The sequence below is a fragment of the Artemia franciscana genome, chromosome 14, assembly GCF_032884065.1.
Source record: "Artemia franciscana chromosome 14, ASM3288406v1, whole genome shotgun sequence".
Lineage (NCBI taxonomy): Eukaryota > Metazoa > Arthropoda > Branchiopoda > Anostraca > Artemiidae > Artemia > Artemia franciscana.
Genome location: NC_088876.1, coordinates 20,682,682 through 20,702,946, shown reverse-complemented (window position 1 = coordinate 20,702,946; position 20,265 = coordinate 20,682,682). Strand labels below are relative to the sequence as shown.

The following is a 20,265-nucleotide window of genomic DNA, read 5'->3' as shown; positions in this document are numbered from 1 at the left end:
ACAAAAAGATTTCGGAAACAGCGTATCGGTGATTGTCCCCTCATCATGGCTTTTTATTATAATTATTTATTTATTGTTATTGTTGTTTTTTTTTGTTTTTGGTGATTTATCGTTGTTTTTTTGTTGTTGTTTTTTTTGTGTGTGTAATGTTATTGTTGATTTTTGCTTGTGTTTACTCCACTATTTATATTTTTATGTAAATGGGTTATATATAAATATACATTACAGAAAAAATAACAAAACGATGCTGAAGATTATTTTATTCTGTCGTTAATCACTAAAACTTAATTAATACTTTAATCAAATGTATACTTTGTCAAATACTTCTTCACGACAGGCTTGTCCCAAGATATTGACGGACACTTACATACATTAGTTTGAAGTCTTGGAATATATTTCCAAAATAAATTGAACATTTGGAGAAGTAGAGCATCAGGGGGTCTCATTGCAGCAAAAAAAAAACAAAAAAAAAACCAGACTTACTTAGGATATCAAGGAAAGTATACAGCTGAGCTGCTCGAGAGGGTAAGCGATTCCGTTCAGGCAGCACCCCTAGTTATTCTGCGCTCAAGCCAAGTCAGGCCCATGAGATTTGCTGCAGGGGTCTCACAATTGTCAGGCATAAAAGAAGTTCAACTTCTAGGAAGAGGGGCATTTCAAGAGCTATAATACGTTCTTTGTCTTACATTATCTGAAAGGGATCTTTGGAGGCTAGGACAGAAAAGATAAGAAAAATCCATAAAGCATACCCCAGTCTAAAAACAAAATCTAGAAGATGGATTAACAACGGAGTATTTCAACAAAATTTGCCCTCGTCGTGTTAAATCTTTGACGAGCCCCCCCCCCCCCTCCAAAAAAAAAATGAGAAGAAATAAAATAGTATCACGGAACAGTTGTTACTCTGGCTGCTCAATACCTTCAAGCATATTTAAGTTCAAAAATTCAATTCTACAGTTTCTAATAAATAAAAATGAACCAAATCGTCTCTATCTGTTAAGTCCTTCAGAAAGAAACAAACATTTTAGAATCTTAGAAAGATACTACAAAATGGAAACTTTTTTACTATAAACAGTTTATAGGCTACGTTTGACTAACCCATAATTTACCACTACAAATATTGCTTTTGTTTGTATGAAAACAAAAGACTACATGAATGTCTAAGATTGTGATGTCACAACATAAGTACCAGTAGAAGAATCCACATACCTGTCATGCTTTTGTGCCTCATTACCCTTCTCAGCCAAGGAAGAATTCAAAGATTTCAGTTTACTTGCTAATTCAGTAGTTGCTTTGGTTTGGTCCTTCGCTTCGGTAGTAAGCGCCTTCAGTGAACTCTAAAACACCAAATAAGGATTAATTTTGCATGTGATTTATAGTAACAAAAATTGAGAATATTAATAACAACTTGTAAATGTTTATCCTTCTATTGAGCCGTATTGGACAAACCAAAGCTATGTATTTTTTTATCCGGTTTTTCATTCTTTCATTAATATTTCACTTATAATTTAATTAACTGAACATTTTCTGGTACATGGAACCATGATTCGAGCCAGAGGTATCTGGCTCGATACTTCAGCATACATACACATTGCTCAATATTTTTACAAAATGGTTTAATGCTTTAAATATCAGCTCTTTAAACATACCTCCACACAGGAGGGGGAGCGGGAGCCCCCATACACCCAGTACTGGTCCCAGACCACCACCATGGAAAAATTGAAAAAAACCGCCGGAAATGTACCTTTTTCACTCTACACACCTCTCCCCTACCAAGAATGGCCCTGTGTATTCCATGAATAATACAACTTTATTTACTGGTTACGTATGCAGCGGAGGCGCACTTGTACCATAATAGATGGAGATTTAGAAAGGTAATCATTGTGGTAGATTATGGCCCGTGTCTCAAAATCGATGATGACCCGCCACAGTTTTGTTTACTATTATGAAACAATATTATTATTCAGTTGCATCCTTGAACAAAAATTATTCTGAAAAAGCTGAAAACCTGATTTCCACTCTTTCTGTACAATAACAAAACTGTCAAACACACCCACTTGCTTTGAGGGTGACAATATATTAAGAATCTATATATATATATATATATATATATATATATATATATATATATATATATATATATATATATATATATATATATATATAAATAAGTTGTTTGTGTACTGACGTCATGCTTGTCGACTGTCGACTGACGTCATGTTTGTTTGTCGACTGACGTCATGTATTTCGACTGTATATGACGTCATTATAAGTATATAAGAAGGGCTTTCGAAGAAATTGTTTTAATCTATATAAAAATAAGTTGTTTGTGTAGCGACTGACGTCATGTTTGTGTGTTGACTGACGTCATGTTTGTGTGTCGACTGACATCATGTTTGTTGACTGACGTCATTATAAAGATTGAGTATTATGCCATCATGAAGTTGTTTGTCGACTGACGTCATGTTTGTTATGCCGTCAAAGGCTTTGTATATGACGTCGTTATAAGTATATAAGAAGGCCTTTCAAAGAGAAATTTTTAATATAGATCTTAAAATAACGGAAGAACCTACAATCGCAGAAGAAACAGCCGAGGAAGCTGTTCAAAGAGCTAATGCCAAAAGGCTTGCGGCTAATAGAGAAAGTAAGAAAAGAAAGCGTGCCGAGGAATCACAACAACAGCGTGAAAACAGGCTTGCGGCTAATAGAGAAAGTATGAAAAGAAAGCGTGCCGAGGAATCACAACAACAGCGTGAAAACAGGCTTGCGGCTAATAGAGAAAGTATGAAAAGAAAGCGTGCCGAGGAAGCACAACATCAAAGAGAAATTTTTAATATAGATCTTAAAATGACAGAAGAACCTACAATTGCAGAAGAAACAGCCGAGAAAGCTGCTCAAAGAGCAAATGCCAAAAGGCTTGCGGCTAATAGAGAAAGTAAGAAAAGAAAGCGTGCCGAAGAGTCACAACAACACCGTGAAAACAGGCTTGCGTTTCAAAGAGAAATCGCCGAAAGAAAGCGTGCCGAGGAATCACAAGAGCAACCTGAAACAACCTGGACAGCAAGAGTCAAAACATATCAAAACTGAAAATGATAGTGATGATGATTGGTTTTGGGATTTTGATTTGGATAAGGTCATCAATGCCTACCAGATTTTAGTTGAAAAAACAAAGGTTCGGCGATATGTTTTTTATAGTGACGAAAGACAAGTCAAGGTAAAACAAACCAATCAACTCGAAAGTGATATCGATGATAAAAAGAAAACGACGTTGAAAGGACTATCGTTTCTCAGTTGCAACATCTTTTCCATATAAGTAATAATTTAGTGCTTCTGTGCAAAACAGCAATCGAATTGATGCCTACTAATACGCAACTATCAACGAAGTGGCAATCGTTATGGTCGGTGATTTGTATGTGACGTCAAAGGCTTTGTATATGACGTCATTATAACTATATAAGAAGGCTATTCAAAGAGAAATTTTATTAGACTCATCGATGCTACGATTCCCTACAATATCCTATCATGTTTTGGGATGGAGCCGACAGCTATCAATTTAATATTAAATTGATAAATCCAGCCACTAACAAAGAAATGGATAAGAAATGCAGCGCAATGAAATATTATGCCTATAAATTAATGATTCGTCATTTATTACATTTATATATAATCCATCTTGGGATTAGATACAACAGGTTTTACATCCTGGACAATCGCCGGTTCATAGGCATGACATTACGGCCCGTGTCTTCCGGCAAAAGTTGCTCTCCTTCATCTCCTACACAGTTATGGGAGAAATACAAATCGCAAAAGGCCGAGAATATACTCCACCGAATACGGCTAGAAAGGTCAAATATGACCTTGGACTTTACAACAGAAATTTATAACTGCACTTTAGTTATGATTAAAGATTTGTGCTTATCTATTGCAAACAAACTTCTCAAGCATTTGGGAATGCCTTCACCTAATCGTACTGCTTCTATTTCTACATGTGTAGAATGGCATCGTGAACGAAGTTACAACACAATTGATCTATTGTCGTATGCTACAGACCGGGACAACGGGACACAAGGAATATAAATGACGACTGGGACACTCAAAGAGAAATTACAGACAGGGACACCGGGACACAAATGACGACCGGGACACAGGGAATATAAATGACGACCGGGACAGAGGGACACAACTACACGGGGACGCCGGAAGGGCACATGGGGATATATAAATGACAACGGGGACACAGGGAATATTCGATTAGCAGTTACCATCAACAAAGCCCAAGGGCAATCATTAGAAAAACTCGGTATAGATCTGAATACGGATTGTTTTCCCATGGACAATTATATGTTGCATGTTCAAGAGTCGGTAAACCTGACAATCTATTTATATGCACAGACAATGGGACAGCGAAGAGTATTGTATATTCGCAAGTTTTACGTAGTTAAAAACATTTATATATATATATATATATATATATATATATACATATATATATATTATTAATATATATTATTACATTTATATATAATCCATCTTGGGATTAGATACAACAGGTTTTACATCCTGGACAATCGCCGGTTCATAGGCATGACATTACGGCCCGTGTCTTCCGGCAAAAGTTGCTCTCCTTCATCTCCTACACAGTTATGGGAGAAATACAAATCGCAAAAGGCCGAGAATATACTCCACCGAATACGGCTAGAAAGGTCAAATATGACCTTGGACTTTACAACAGAAATTTATAACTGCACTTTAGTTATGATTAAAGATTTGTGCTTATCTATTGCAAACAAACTTCTCAAGCATTTGGGAATGCCTTCACCTAATCGTACTGCTTCTATTTCTACATGTGTAGAATGGCATCGTGAACGAAGTTACAACACAATTGATCTATTGTCGTATGCTACAGACCGGGACAACGGGACACAAGGAATATAAATGACGACTGGGACACTCAAAGAGAAATTACAGACAGGGACACCGGGACACAAATGACGACCGGGACACAGGGAATATAAATGACGACCGGGACAGAGGGACACAACTACACGGGGACGCCGGAAGGGCACATGGGGATATATAAATGACAACGGGGACACAGGGAATATTCGATTAGCAGTTACCATCAACAAAGCCCAAGGGCAATCATTAGAAAAACTCGGTATAGATCTGAATACGGATTGTTTTCCCATGGACAATTATATGTTGCATGTTCAAGAGTCGGTAAACCTGACAATCTATTTATATGCACAGACAATGGGACAGCGAAGAGTATTGTATATTCGCAAGTTTTACGTAGTTAAAAACATTTATATATATATATATATATATATATATATATATATATATACATATATATATATATTATATATATATATATATATATATATATATATATATATATATATATATATATATATATATACATATATATATATATATATATATATATATATATATATATATATATATATATAAATATATATATATATATATATATATATATATATATATATATATATATATATATATATATATATATATATATATATATATATATATATATATATATATATATATATATATATATATATAGGTAATAATATGCACTTTTTAGGCATCTGTATCTCTCTCCACCTACTATATGATCCAAAACGCCCATTACTAATTTTAGTTGATGCGCGCTAATATACCATTGTACAATTTTATGAAACTTGGAGTAAATTAGTTTACTTAACTGAAGCTTTAAAATAAATATCGGAAACATTTTTCTGGAGGAATCGTACCACCCTTAGTCTAAACAATGGAAGATGAAAACTCGAGTACACTAGCAATTTCAATTTTAAATGCCTAACATGCTTAAGAATAAAGCACAAGTTTATGCAGTAAGCCATTTTATGACTGAATCAAACAATTTGTGGTAACGAACTGTAGTAAGGACCGACCCGGCTCAATAGTAACCGAAACTCTAAAAATTATACCAATAGATACATCAAAAGAATTGTATTTCCATGCTGATTTTAAATATATAAGTTTCATCAAGTTTAGTCTTAACAATCAAAAGTAGCGAGCCTGAGAAAATTTGCCTTACTTTAGAAAATAGAGAGAAACACCCCCTAAAATGATCATTAATATCATACAATCTTAACGGAAATCACACCATAAGATTCAGCATATCAAAGAACCCTACTGTAGAAGTTTTAAGCTCCTATCTACAAAAATGTGGAACTTTGTATTTTTTGTTGCTAGAAGACAGATCACATATGCGTGTTTATTTTTTTTTTTTTCAGAGGTGATCTTATAGATCCTGTGGTCCTAGGATGTCAAGAGAGGGCTCTTTCTAACGGAAATTAAAAGTTTTAGTGCCCTTTTTAAGTGACCAAAAAAATTGGAAGGTACCTAGGCCGCCTTCCACGTTCCTTTTTCCCCAAAAGTCACCAGATCAAAACTTTGAGATAGCTATTTTGTCCAATATAGTCAAAAGACGCAATAACTATTTATTTGGGAACAACTTAATCACCCAGAGTCCCCGGGGAGGGGCTAAAAGTTAAAAACTTTGACCATTGTTTACATATAGTAATGGTTATCTGGAAATGTATAGATGTTTTCAGGGGGACTTTTTCGCCTTGTTGGGGGAGGCTATGGGGTTACATTGGAGAATCTTTTCATGGAGCAAATTATCATGTGGGAAGAGAATTTCTATGAAGGGGGCGCAGGATTTTCTAGCATTATGAAAACACATAAACAATGAGAAAACAAATAAAAACAAGTTTTTTCAACTGAAAGTAAGGAGCAGCATTAAAACTTAAAACGGTCAGAAATTATTACTCATATAAGGGGGTTCATCTGTCCTCAATACTTCGCTCTTTATTCTAAAATATTTTTAGTAATTTCAACTATTTATTCTTTGGCCTTTGGGATTCAGGGGTCAGTCTTAAAAAATACAAATAAAGAACAGAGAATAATGAGGACTTTTTTTCTATGACAGTGAATGAATAAAACCTATTTGAAAAAAAAAAAATGTCACTGTCTTTGGAAAAAAAGACCTCATTATTCTCTCTTCTGTATTTGTATTATGGAAAGGCAGTGTGATCTTGAACATTATTTTAAGTCTAAAAAAATTGAGACACAATTTAAGCTTTAGGGTTAGGAGCAAGGTATCAACGAGAGGGCGATACCCCTCATATGCTTAATAAAAAATATACAAATATGTTCGTTGCGTAAGTTAATTCATAAGTTACGTATGTTTATTACACATAAAAATGTTCAAAAAAAATAGTAAAAACAGTTCGTAAAAAAAAGTAAAGTGTGACATTAAAACATAAAACGAACATAAATTATTCTGCATATGAAAGGGACTGTCCCCTTCTCAAAGTCCCACGCTAAAGTTTTTATATTTTTTTAAAGTAGTCGTGAGAGAGTCAAACTTTAGCGTAAACAGCGGGGCCTTGAGGAGGGGACAGTCCCTTTCATATACGGAATAATTTCTTTTCGTTTTAAATTTTAATGTCGCTCCTTACTTGTAGTTGAAAAAACTTGTTTTATTTTATTTAATGCAAATAAGGAATGAGCTTCATTATATATAGGTTCATGTCATACAATTTGGAGGAAAAAAGAGGGGGTGCCCCCAAGATATTCATCCTTAAAATTTATCGCTTAAATTGACCAGTAGAATTGACAGTAATATCAATTACTGTTTGTTTTCATCCATAGTGTTGACCAACAAAAATATGTAGGTCACTAGAACTCTTTATTCTCTTTTCTTCATCTTTTTATGTAAACATTTCCTTATTCTTTTTGTCTCTATATTTTACAATGTTTCTTGAGTAAAACTACCCTTAAGTTTCTCTAAATTCCTGGTTTATGAGAAACTATACCTTTTTCTAACGCTTTCAACAAGAAAGCTGGCATATCTTAAATTTAGTGATATTTCGGCTCATTTAGCGATTTGTTTTCAAGAAGTTAGCAATTTTATTTTTTACCTAGTGACAACCCTTTCGTTTACATCGGTAATAGCTTCATTAAAATATAAAGAATACGGCATTGGACTTTGCAGTCCCTACTGGCGGTGTTGATCTCTGTTTCTTGTCCCTTTCAGCCAAGAAAATACTTAACAATATATACTACGTTTAAATAGCTTCATTACCTATCCAAAAAACAATTTGAGAACAAAGACTTCGAAAAAAAGTTAGACTTATCCGATTAGGAGAAGAACATACTTAAATACAAATAACGTACTAAATTTAAGGAAATTTAGCGGTACTGTTATGATATACCCCTACCAAATATTCTTCTAATATGTTTTTCTGACGCTCAGTCAATGAAATATGAGTAAGCATGACAAAAATATGATATTTTAAAAACAAGTTTGGGCAATATATTTGCACATTAAGGGAGGGGGAAGTATAGCAGGTTTGCATACCTAATGTGCTAGGTACACTTATTCTACACATTATCTAGTAAGAATTGTTTTCTAGCTTCATATTTTTTTTCTACTATACCACCACCACCACCACCCCCCCCCCCCCACCAAATATGCAAATATATAGCCCAAAGTATATATTTCCATCTACTCTGTCAATACTCTTTGTCTTGTCTCACGCTCAGCTTTAAGAAACTAACAAACGATGGTTCTGCAATACGTCAATGAATGAACAACTTGAGCGGTAGGGGGTTTATCATAAAAGTACCAAATTAAATTTGAAAATATAGGATCTTACCAATAAAACAACTGAGAAATAAGCTTTTCGCGAAATCACCTTTTTCTTATCCAGAAATATCACTCCTGCCAGAATGAGGTAACTTTTAAAGTGGTACTGGACATGGGAAGAAAAATCAAACCAAAAAGATTAACAACTATACTGTTTTTTATTTACTACAAGTTTAAAAGAGAAATGTCACGTTAAATAGTGTTTTACTATGATTAATTTAAAAAAACTGTTTCCACAAGACAAAATACGATTGAAATGTTTTCACCTTTCTTACTCTCATAAATGAAAAATTACCAAAACCTTAAGGAAGAAATGTCAGTATATTTCAATTAAACTGACAATCCTAGGTGTTTTGTTTGTTTGTAAATTGTCTTCTAGTCTTGAGGGGGCATAGGGTTTATCAGCCCTAATCATGCTAATTTTTGCTTGCTTTGAGTCTTACTTAGTTATTTATTGTAATTTGTATTCGTTTTGAGTTTCATTCATTTATTAATAATGATTCGTAGTAGTTTAACACTTGGAAGATTATTTGACTTTATTTTTGCTCATTCTTGGGTTAATGGAGCTCTTTACTTTTCTTTAAAAAACTTGTTTGTGCTAAATTTTTTGAATAATTTTCTGTTCCTTTTTCATTTGAATAGTGTTTTTCATGGAAAAAATAATATTGTTTATCTTTTCAGTTTTCTCCTATATGGGTTGTATAGGTTGTATGGTTTGCTATTTGTATGTTGGAAAAACTTTTCAACAAATTTTAATCCTGACATAGTATTTTCTAATTTAATTCTACAGCTTCCGAAGTTGATCTGAAAGATTATATCTATGCTCTTTGACAGCCTGGATAAACTTATGCTCTTTTTATTTATTTAAATTTTAAGAGCAGAAGTAGTAATAGTAATTTTCTCATAAGTTTCAACTTAATACCCCCAGTCGTTCTCGATATATTGCTAAGGTGTTTTATTGGTAGCCATAAACGTAATACCTTTTGATTTATTTTGTAGTAATATTTAATTTTAAAGCATAATGGGCCAATAGCATAATTGTGGGGGGCTGACATGCCTAATATCCCTAAAAACATAATTGCTGGACCGTTCTACTATGCCGAACAATCTGAATGTCAAATTTTTTCTGACTGGGTGCCTTTTGAAAATGAATGTGCTTGAGAGAAGGGTTGCTTTCCCTCTAATCGCTTTTTACTCTTAAAAAGGGCACCAGACACTCGCGCTGTAATTGGAGTGTAAGGGGGAGGACTTCCCTCTTAATATATATAGTACAAAAATTTTAACTAATAAGAAGGGCAAAAACCCCTTTCAATTTAAAATCGAATAAGCCTTTTTCGAAGTTTCTACGACAACAAATGACCATCTTAAATTTCTATCAGATGCATTTTGGGGAAATAAGAGTTTTGGGGGGTTTCCACCATTTGATCACTCTGAATCTTAAAAAGGGCACTAGAACTTCTAATTACGAATCCAATGAGCCTCCTCCAAAGTTAATACGATCACACTTTCTATATATACCTTATATGGCTCAAGAGAATAACTTACAACTTTTACCCTAAGGGCTGTTGGGGTGGGGGGTGGGTTGTCATCCTTAAATATATAATTCCCAACCTTTCAATTATGTTGAACAAAATGGCTAATGGCGAATATAATGAGCCTCCTCCGAAGTTTATACGATCAACTTTTCTATATATACGTTGCTATTTCTATCAGATAAATTTCGGGAAAATATGAGGTGTTGGGGAGGGGTACCCACCCTTATATTTCTCTGAATCTTAAGAGACACTAGAATTTTTGATTACCAATCCTATGAGTCCCCTCCAAAGTTTATACGATCACCCTTTCTATAAATACCTTATATGCTCCATGGCATAACTTACTCTTGTCCTGAGGGCTGTAGGTGGTCTGTCATCCTCAAAGACATAATTTCCGGACATTTCAACTACTTTGAACAAAATGGACATCTCAAAATTTTAAATGGATTTGTTTGGGGAAGTGTGGGCGTCCAAACACTTTCGACTATTAAAAAGAGCACTAGCCCTTTCAATTTCCAATGAAATGAGCTCTTTTCAAAGTTCAATGACAATAAATGGCCATCTCAAAATTTTTATTGCATGCATTTCTGAAAAATACAAGGTGTATATTTGTTTGTGGAGGGGGGGGGGGGTATTCAATCTCCGATTGAAAGTGCTAATGCCCTTTTTAATAGTAAAGTTACTGGAGGGCAACTAGCCCTCCTCCCACGCCAACTATTTTCAAAAACCTATTCATCCAATTTCAAAATTTCTATCAGATGCATTTCGGGAAAATATGAGGTGTGTGTGGGGGGGGGGTTGATGTATTCACTCTCCGATGTTTGTGGTGGGAAGGGGGTATTCGTTCTCCGGTCACTCTGAATCTCAAAAACGGTACTAAAACTTCTAATTAGCAATCCAATGAGCCCCTCCGAAGTTTATACGATCACCTTTTCAATATAAACCTTATATTCCCCCGGAGCAAAACTTACAACCCTTGGCCTGAGGGGGGTGGTCATCCTAAAACACATAATTCCGGATCTTTCAATTTCGTTGGACAAAATGGCCATCTTAAAATTTTGATTGGGTATGTTTGGGGAAATGGTGAGCGTGGGAGGGAGGTTAGTTGCCCAATAATGACTTTCGACTATTAAAAAGAGCACTGACCCTTTCGGTTTCCAGTCGAATGATCTCTTTCCAAAATTTCAAAGATATCAAATGGCCATCTCAAAATTTCTATCTGATGCATTATGAGAAAATATGAGGTGTGTGCGGGGGAGGGGGGGGGGTTATACACTCTTTTATCACTCCGAATCTTAAAAAGCATGCGAGAACTTTTGATTACAATTCAATGAACACCTCCGAAGTTTATACAACCACCCTTTCACTATATACCTTATATGTCAAAGGGCATAACTTAAAACCCTTGTCCTGAGGACTATGGAGAGCTTGTCATCCTCAAAGACATAATTTCCAACCTTTCAACGACGTGAATGAAATAGCTATCTCAAGTTTTGATCAGATGTGTTTTTGGAAATCTTTTGCGTGGGAGGAGGGTTACTTGCCCTCCAATCACTTTTGACTATTAAAAAGAGAATTAGCCCTTTCAATTTTCAATCGAAAGAGCTCTTTCTGAAGTTTCTACAACAATGAATGGCCATCTCAAGATTTCTATCAGATGCATTTTGGGAAAATATGAGGTTAGTGTGTGGGGGGGGGGGGGGCTGGAAGGTCGGGTGTATTCATCCTTCGATCCTTTTGAATCTCAAAAAGGGCACTTAAAATCTCAAAAAGGCGGGGAATTAAAAATTGTCTGAAACACAAAGAATTTTGTTTAAAAATTATCTGGTCTAAATCTACTTTACAAAACTGACAAGACAAAAAACACATTATTTTTCAAATATGTTCCGTCATCCACTAGAAACTGAGAACTCGTCAGTAAGTTTGAAGGCATTAGATAGTATGGAAGTAAGCCTAAAGCACCAGCTAATTGACGTACACATTAATTCATAACTTTGGTTACTATAATCTTGTTGTTGATTTTTATTCTGCTTTTCCTAAGTGTTTGTATAGTGGGTCCTTAAAACATAATTTTTATTGTTAAACCGTGATAAGAAAGAAAAAAGATCAAAAATTTGTTTTGATTTGCGGCTGTCAATTTGTTAGGAAACCGATTGAGAGAATAACTGTTCAAGTCACAAATATAAATTCAATTTCATAGTAGGAGAAAAATAAGTTTTGACCAGGAAAAAATTGGTACAGAAATGGTTTCTTCACTATCCGGACCGGAAAAAAATGCTTAACAACATATCAAAAATCTAAATCTCTAGCTCGATGCGAAATCGTTTTTTTTTAATGTTTTTTTATTTATTTTCTCAAAAACCGGGAAAAAAATTAAAAACGTAAACTATAATGTTTTACAGATCTTTTTAGATCAGCTTTTGGCTCTGAATTCATTTCTGATACTCATTTCGTTACCTGACCAAAAGAAAAATATTTATCAGCAAAAAAAAAATGGGGAAAAAAACTGTGTCTTTGAGGAAAAAAACTCTTACCAGCGTTGTAGTCTATTTGGCTATGTAAACGAAAGGCTTAGAAATAAAAAGACTAAACAACAATAAACAGGAATGACGAAACACCTCAGCGCCAAACACTATGAGACAAGGTAGGTTCTAACTTAATGTGTTCAGAGAAAAGCTTTTATCTTATTTTTCAAATATATAAAAATTGCACATCATCAAAATATAGGATCTAGATTTCTCATCATCACAGTTAACTGTTATTCTTCTTCACTAAGTTCTTCTTCTTGAAACTTCGAATTGTTGCACGAGCTTCCCTTTACAGGTACGGCAGGCTATAATGCACTCAAGTCCGTTTTTCTTACAGGTACACTTTTCACTATCACAGGCGTCAATACGACACGAGCATTTGATAATTTTCAGCAGCTGAGACGGAGCGGCAGGGAGATCTGTTTTTATTGGCGCAAAAACTTCGTTATCCTGCAGTTTCCATCCCAGGCGTAAAGGGTCTACTGGGTTCCCGAGCCAGATTTGAACTTGGCAGTAGACACGTAGCGAGTGGTACTTCGCTGCTGCCTGAGTCTGTGGCAGTTCTTGTGGATGCACGAAAGTGGTGGCAGTGCTCACTTTTCTGTGAAAGATTAGCTTTCTGGCAGTGTCCAGGTTCGAAACATCAGGGCAACTGTACAGTATCAACAATGCTCGCTCTCCTGCTGCCACAATATCGTCAAGCGATGCGAGCTTGTCGCCAAATATAGCAGTGCTGTCCCTGAAACTCTTGTTGGAAAGTAGCAGCTGAACAGCTATGCCCTTTCCTATTCCGTAAAGGTGAGAGGTTGTGTCACAACCCAGCACGGCATGACAGAACGGTATCAGATTGCTGACATCTGTTCCTAGCTTCTGCTTCATCTCACTAATATCCCAAGCTGAACTCAAAGGTCAATCATGGGCAAAAACAAGACGCTTGCCTTGCTGCGAAGGTTTCCCGTTTAATGATGTATTTGCTTAGAGAAAACTGACTGCATGAATCCATTCCAGCTCGGCCTTGGGACATTCAGGAACCCGGTAGCTAATCAGAGCTGATCGAGTGAGGCATACGGGTCGTTGACATTTTTGCCAGGGATCTTCTCATATTGCACCTTTGAAAGCACTGTCTCACTTAAGCGGTAAGGGTAGATGGGAATTTTTCCTTTTTGGGCTACTTCATCTAATGAAACTTCAACTCTCGGAATGGGGGATCGGCTGTTAATGAGAGGAGGCGTGACTGTTGCTAGCAGAGCCATCCCATGGAAAGTGTTTCTTCCGTCCATCGTGCAAACATCGTGATCTGCATTATCAGATACATGCTGCACAGCATGTGCTGAGGTAACTCCTGCAAGGCTAGATTCATCATGGACTGATGCACAGCGTTTAAATTTCTGGACTTCAGCATAGGAGAAGCAGAATCCATGGCTGTGTAAAGTGTCAATAAGAAATCTGGACTTGAAATGGTGATCCAGTTGCACTGCTAAGCCTAGTTGCAGTGGACAAATGAGGGCACGCGGGCGAGCTGCTTGAACGATGGAATTGCCAATGGCAAGCACTTTGAAGGAAATATCGGTTCCAACGAATATTTCATCTAAGAACACCATTAGGCTATCAGGTAGAGAGCCTTCCAGCTGTTCTCCAGAAGAAATCTGCTTTGCGGTCATATATGATTCCTTCTGTGCTGGCAGTCCTTTGATATCACTTTTGATAATCTTTGCTGCTGCTCTAATAAGCTTGATTTTCTCACTCTCTTCGTTATCGGTTTTGTCCAAGTAATAAAAATTCTGGAGTATCGCTGATGCTTTTTCTTTGAATGTCACCACGTCAGCCTTACCGTCAATAGTTGCAAATACTAGCTGGTCACTGAAATATTCCAGAAGCTTGCTCTTCAAGTACTTGTTACAGTACGGTTCAAGGTCTGTCCCATTCAAAAGCCCTCCCATTTTAACAACAAGTTCACTGACTGTATACTGTTCTTCGTAATTTTCTTCGAAAAAAGTAGCCAGCTTCAAAAACGCCTGATATCTTTCATCGTGACCTGGCCTCCCCCTTTTTGGACGTTTTTTATCTGGCTCAGTATCTTCGAGTATTCCAAAAAGTTCTCGCGTCGCAAATCTGGCTGGAAGGCTCTTATTTAATCGAAACATAGAAGAACAGGCTGCGTGATAAATGGCGTCAACTGCGTGCAGGTCTGACACTGCACATATTCGGCGGAAAACGTTATTTGACTAATCATCATCACGGCTTTTTCACACTGCCTTTATACTCTCTTCAAAGTCTTTAGTCCGAACCTTGTACCACTCGTGTCCTTTTCTGTGGGTAGTGTGGAGATTTATCCTTGTAGTGCAGAAAAAGCAACACTCTTGGAAGTTGAAACTTGGAGTCCGTGATCGGAGTACCACTTTTTCTGCTTCCGTCTTTTCTTGCAAGGTTCGTCGTCTCTCATTCTCAATTTTCGACAGGTATATTTTGTTTGTGAAAGTCTTTCTGCAAGCAGGATGGACTTGGTTCCCTGCCTCGACAGAGATGCTGGTACCTCTCGTTTTGCTAGCTTCATTGATCGCCGTAGCTCCTTTTTCTGCCAGTACCGACGATTCTGAGGTGTCTATTGAACGTTCACAAAGGGGACATAAAACTGCGGTCTCAGCCATCTAAAACTGGGAATAAGTGAGCTGTCGGTGAATGTTACAACGAAAACCCTCATTTTGAACCGAAAAATTCGTGCTCCTCTTCGAAAAATACCCCGTGATCGTGTGTCGCTTGATTTTTTTTTTTTTTTTCTTCATACAAAAACAAAAACAAAACATAAAAAAGAATTAAATGATTAAACGTGATGTTTCTGTCTAATAAAAGAGCACAAAAACAATCGTTTCTTAAAAGGGAAACCATCAATAAACTACTTTTCTTTTCACGGTTCCTCATTCTCGGATTCTGGAAATATCTAAAAAATAGGCGCAAAAAACTTGAAAAAAAGGGAATTTCGCAACGGGATGTAGATTTAGATTTTTGATATGTTGTAGAGCTCTCTTTTCTGAACAGAGTGGTTCAAAAATAATTTCTGTACCAATTTTTTCCTGGTTCGACCATTTTTTTCCGTATCTTTCCCCTACTATCAGTAACTGAAATACATCAGAGTAAGAGGAATGCATACGCATAGAACATTCACCAAGAAATCACAATCAAACACCCAAATAATTAAACAAAAAGAGGTCAAAACACTGAACCTACTGGGAAAATTAAAAACTAACCGTAGCTAAGCTCAAAACTCATCATTAAATTAAAGTTTCAAATAAAATATGAAATCAATAGAAAAAGAGCATTTCTGTGCAAGATTAACGAGACAACAAATTTTCTTTTTCTTCTTTAGCTGTATGTTGAAAAATCATGTAAAGCTTAAAACTATACGAAGCAAAGGAAGAAAAAAAGATATCTGAATTTCTTTAAAAATAAAATTTTGAAAATTTCATAGAGTAGGGCGAAAAAGTTTCGTGATATTATTTAGACAAAAACTATATTAATAGCTAGAAACAGTGGATATACAGAAACAGATAGCGGGAGATAAAGACAAAGGACACAACTGTCCTAGATACAGAACTGCAAACGGCCCTCAGGAGTTACATAGCCAAAGGTTATTCACAAATTTCGTCTGGCCCTGCTTTTATATTTTGTGAATTGAAATCGAAATACCCTAATGTGATCAGGCTTAGGCACAATACTTGAAGTTATATGAGTAGCTTAGGTTCCCTACTGAACTTAATAGCCTAGATTCCTGATTAGACTATTCATTCTTCCCTTTTCAGTAGCTTGCTTAGCTTCCAAAGACTCTTTTAAGTTGAGATACTGGGATTTGGGAAGTATGCTTTGAAAAACTCTTTCTGCACTGGTCAACCTTGAGGTTAGGATCTCACGTAGCAAGCTAAAAAAAAAGAAGAATAAATTTATATTTTTGTGAAAAAACTATCGTTGGCTACCTGATTCGGAACATCTAGCAGGAACGCGCACAAACACACACACACACACACACATTAAAAAATATAAAGAAACTAACAATTGTTAAAGACTGTATAAAGAATTCCTTCACGAAATTCATTTGAAAGCATGGGAAGTCAATATTTTTAGGCTTTTCTGGGCTTTATCCTATACTTAGGAATAAGGATTTTAGTGATAGTTGGGTGGCCTATTTCTATTTTTAAGAATATCTTCTATATCTTCCTCTTTGGTATAGGAATAGAAAATTAATGAACAAGTTTCACCTCCTTAATATTACAGAACATCTGACTGGTTGACAAAAAAAGATTTCGGAAACAGCGTATCAGTGATTGTCTCCTCATCATGGCTTTTCATTATAATTATTTATTTATTGTTATTGTTGTTGTTTTTTTTTGTTTTGGTGATTTATTGTTGTTTTTTTTTTGTGTGTGTGTGTGTGTAATGTTATTGTTGAATTTTGCTTGTGTTTTCTCCACTATTTATATTTTTATGTAAATGGGTTATATATAAATATATATTACAAAAAAACTAACATAAGGATGCTGAAGATTATTTTATTCTGTCGTTAATCACTAAAAATTAATTAATACTTTAATCAAATATATACTTTGTCAAATACTTCTTCACGACAGGCTTGTCCCAAGATATTGACGGACACTTACATACATTACTTTGAATGCAAGGAAAAAAGTCTTGGAATATATTTCACAAATAAATTGAACATTTGTGAAGTCGAGCATCAGAGGGAGTCTCATTGCAGCAAAAAAAAAACAACAACCCTGAGTTACTTAAGACATCAAGGAAAGTCTACAGCTGATCTGCTCCAGAGGGTAAGCGATTCAGTTCAGGGAGCACCCCAAGATATTCTGCGCACAACCCAAGCCAGGCCCAGGGTATGCCCAGTGAGATTTGCAGCAGGCGTCTGACAATAGTCATGCATAAAGAAGTTCCACTTCTAGGAAGAGGGACATTTCAAGAGCAATAACACGTTCAACACGCTGCTCAATAGCTTCAGGCATATTCAAGTTCAAAATTCAATTCAACAGCCCCTAATAAATAAAAAAGAACCTCATCGTCTCTATCTGAGAGCCAATTGTGGCTCGTCTCTATCTGGTCAGTCCTTCAGAAAGAAACAAACGTTTTAGAATCTTAGAAAGATACTACAAAAAGGAAACATTTTTATTATATAAAGTTTACAGGCTACCCTTGACTAACCAAGAGTATACCACTACAAAATATTGCTTTTGTTTGTATGAAAAAAAGACAACATGAATGTCTGAGATTGTGATGTAACAACATAAGCACCAGTAGAAGAATCCACATACCTGTCATGCTTTTATGCCTCATTGAACTTCTCAGCCGAGGAAGAATTCAAAGATTTCAGTTTACTTGCTAATTCAGTAATTGCTTTGTTTTGGTCCTTCGCTTCGGTAATAAGCGCCTTCAGTGGACTCTAAAGCACCAAATAAGGATTAATTTTGCATGTGATTTATAGTAACAAAAATTTAGAATATTAATAACAACTTCTAAATGTTTATCCTTCTATTGAGCCGTATTGGACAAACCGAAGTTATATATATTTTTTCCGGTTTTTCATTCTTTCATTTATATTTTACTTGTAATTTAATTAACTGAACATTTTCTAGTTCATGGAACCATGGTTCGAGCCAGAAGTATCTGGCTCTATACTTCAGCATACGTACACATTGCTCAATATTTTGACAAAATGGTTTAATACTTTAAATATCAGCTCTTCAAACATACCTCCACACAGGAGGGGGATTGGGAGCCCCCATACACCCAGTACTGGTCCAAGACCACCACCATGGAAAAATTGAAAAAAAACAATGGAAATGTACCATTATCACTCTACACACCTCTCCCCTACCAAGAGTGGCCCTTTGTATTCCATGAATGATACAACTTTATTTACTGGTTACATGTGCAGCGGAGGCGCACTTGTACCATAATAGATAGAGATTTAGAAAGGTAATCATTGTGGTAGATTATGGCCCGTGTCTCAAAATCGATGATGACCCGCCACAGTTTTGTTTACTATATACCATTATGAAACAATATTACTATTCAGTTGCATCCTTGAACAAAAATTATTCTGTGAAAAAGCTGAAAACCTGATTTCCACTTTTTCTGTACAATTACAAAACAGTCAAACACACCCGCTTGCTTTGAGGATGACAACATATTAAGAATCTCTCTCTCTCTCTCTCTCTCTCTCTCTCTCTCTCTCTATATATATATATATATATATATATATATATATATATATATATATATATATATAAATAAGTTGTTTGAGTACTGACGTCATGTTTGTCGACTGTCGACTGACGTCATGTTTGTTTGTCGATTGACGTCATGTTTGTCGACTGTATATGACGTCATTATAAGTATATAAGAAGGCCTTTCAAAGAGAAATTTTTAATCTATATAAAAATAAGTTGTTTTTGTGGCGACTGACGTCATGTTTGTGCGTCGAAGACGTCATTATAAGGATTGAGCATTATGCCGTCATGAAGTTTTTTGTCAACTGACGTCATGTTTGTTATAACGTCAAAGGCTTTGTATATGACGTCATTATTAGTATATAAGAAGGCCTTTCAAAGAAAAATTTTTAATATAGATCTTAAAATGACAGAAGAACCTACAATGGCAGAAAAAACAGCCTAGGAAGCTGCTCAAAGAGCTAATGCCAAAAGACTTGCGACTAATAAAGAAAGTAAGAAAAGAAAGCGTGCCGAGGAATCACAAAAACAGCGTGAAAACAGGCTTGCAGCCAATAGAGAAAGTATGAAAAGAAAGCGTGCCGAGGAATCACAACAACAGCGTGAAAACAGGCTTGCGTCTCAAAGAGAAATCACCAAAAGAAAGCGTGCCGAGGAATCACAAGAGCAGCCTGAAACAACCTAGACAGCGAGAGTCAAAACGTATCAAAACTGAAAATGATAGCGATGATGATTGGGTTGGGGATTTTGATTTGGATAAGGTCATCAATGCCTACCAGATTTTAGTTAAAAAAACAAAGGTTCGGCGATATGTATTTCATAGTGACGAAAGACAAGTCAAGGTAAAACAAACCACCTAAAAAAAAATATAAGGTAAAATATATATATATATATATATATATATATATATATATATATATATATATATATATATATATATATATATATATATATATATATATATTTTTTTTATATATATATATATATATATATAAATATATATATATATATATATATATATATATATATATATATATATATATATATATATATATATATATATATATATAAATATATATATATATATATATATATATATATATATATATATATATGTGTATATATATATATATATATATATATATATATATATATATATATATATATATATATATATATATATATATATATATATATATATATACTGACTGGCGTCATGTTTGTCGACTGACGAAATTACAGACCGGGACACAAATGACGAGCAGGAA

At 35.2% G+C, this 20,265-nt stretch overlaps 1 long non-coding RNA gene across 1 annotated transcript in view; it reads right to left on the bottom strand.

Moving 5' to 3' along the window:
• Positions 1–1,319, bottom strand: part of LOC136035827 (uncharacterized) — a 143,527-nt gene extending 142,208 nt beyond the window's left edge. Inside the window, exon 1 of the long non-coding RNA XR_010619523.1 lies at positions 1,207–1,319. This is a non-coding gene — a long non-coding RNA (uncharacterized LOC136035827). The remainder of the gene's footprint in view (positions 1–1,206) is intronic.
• Between the last annotated feature and the right edge of the window lie 18,946 nt (positions 1,320–20,265).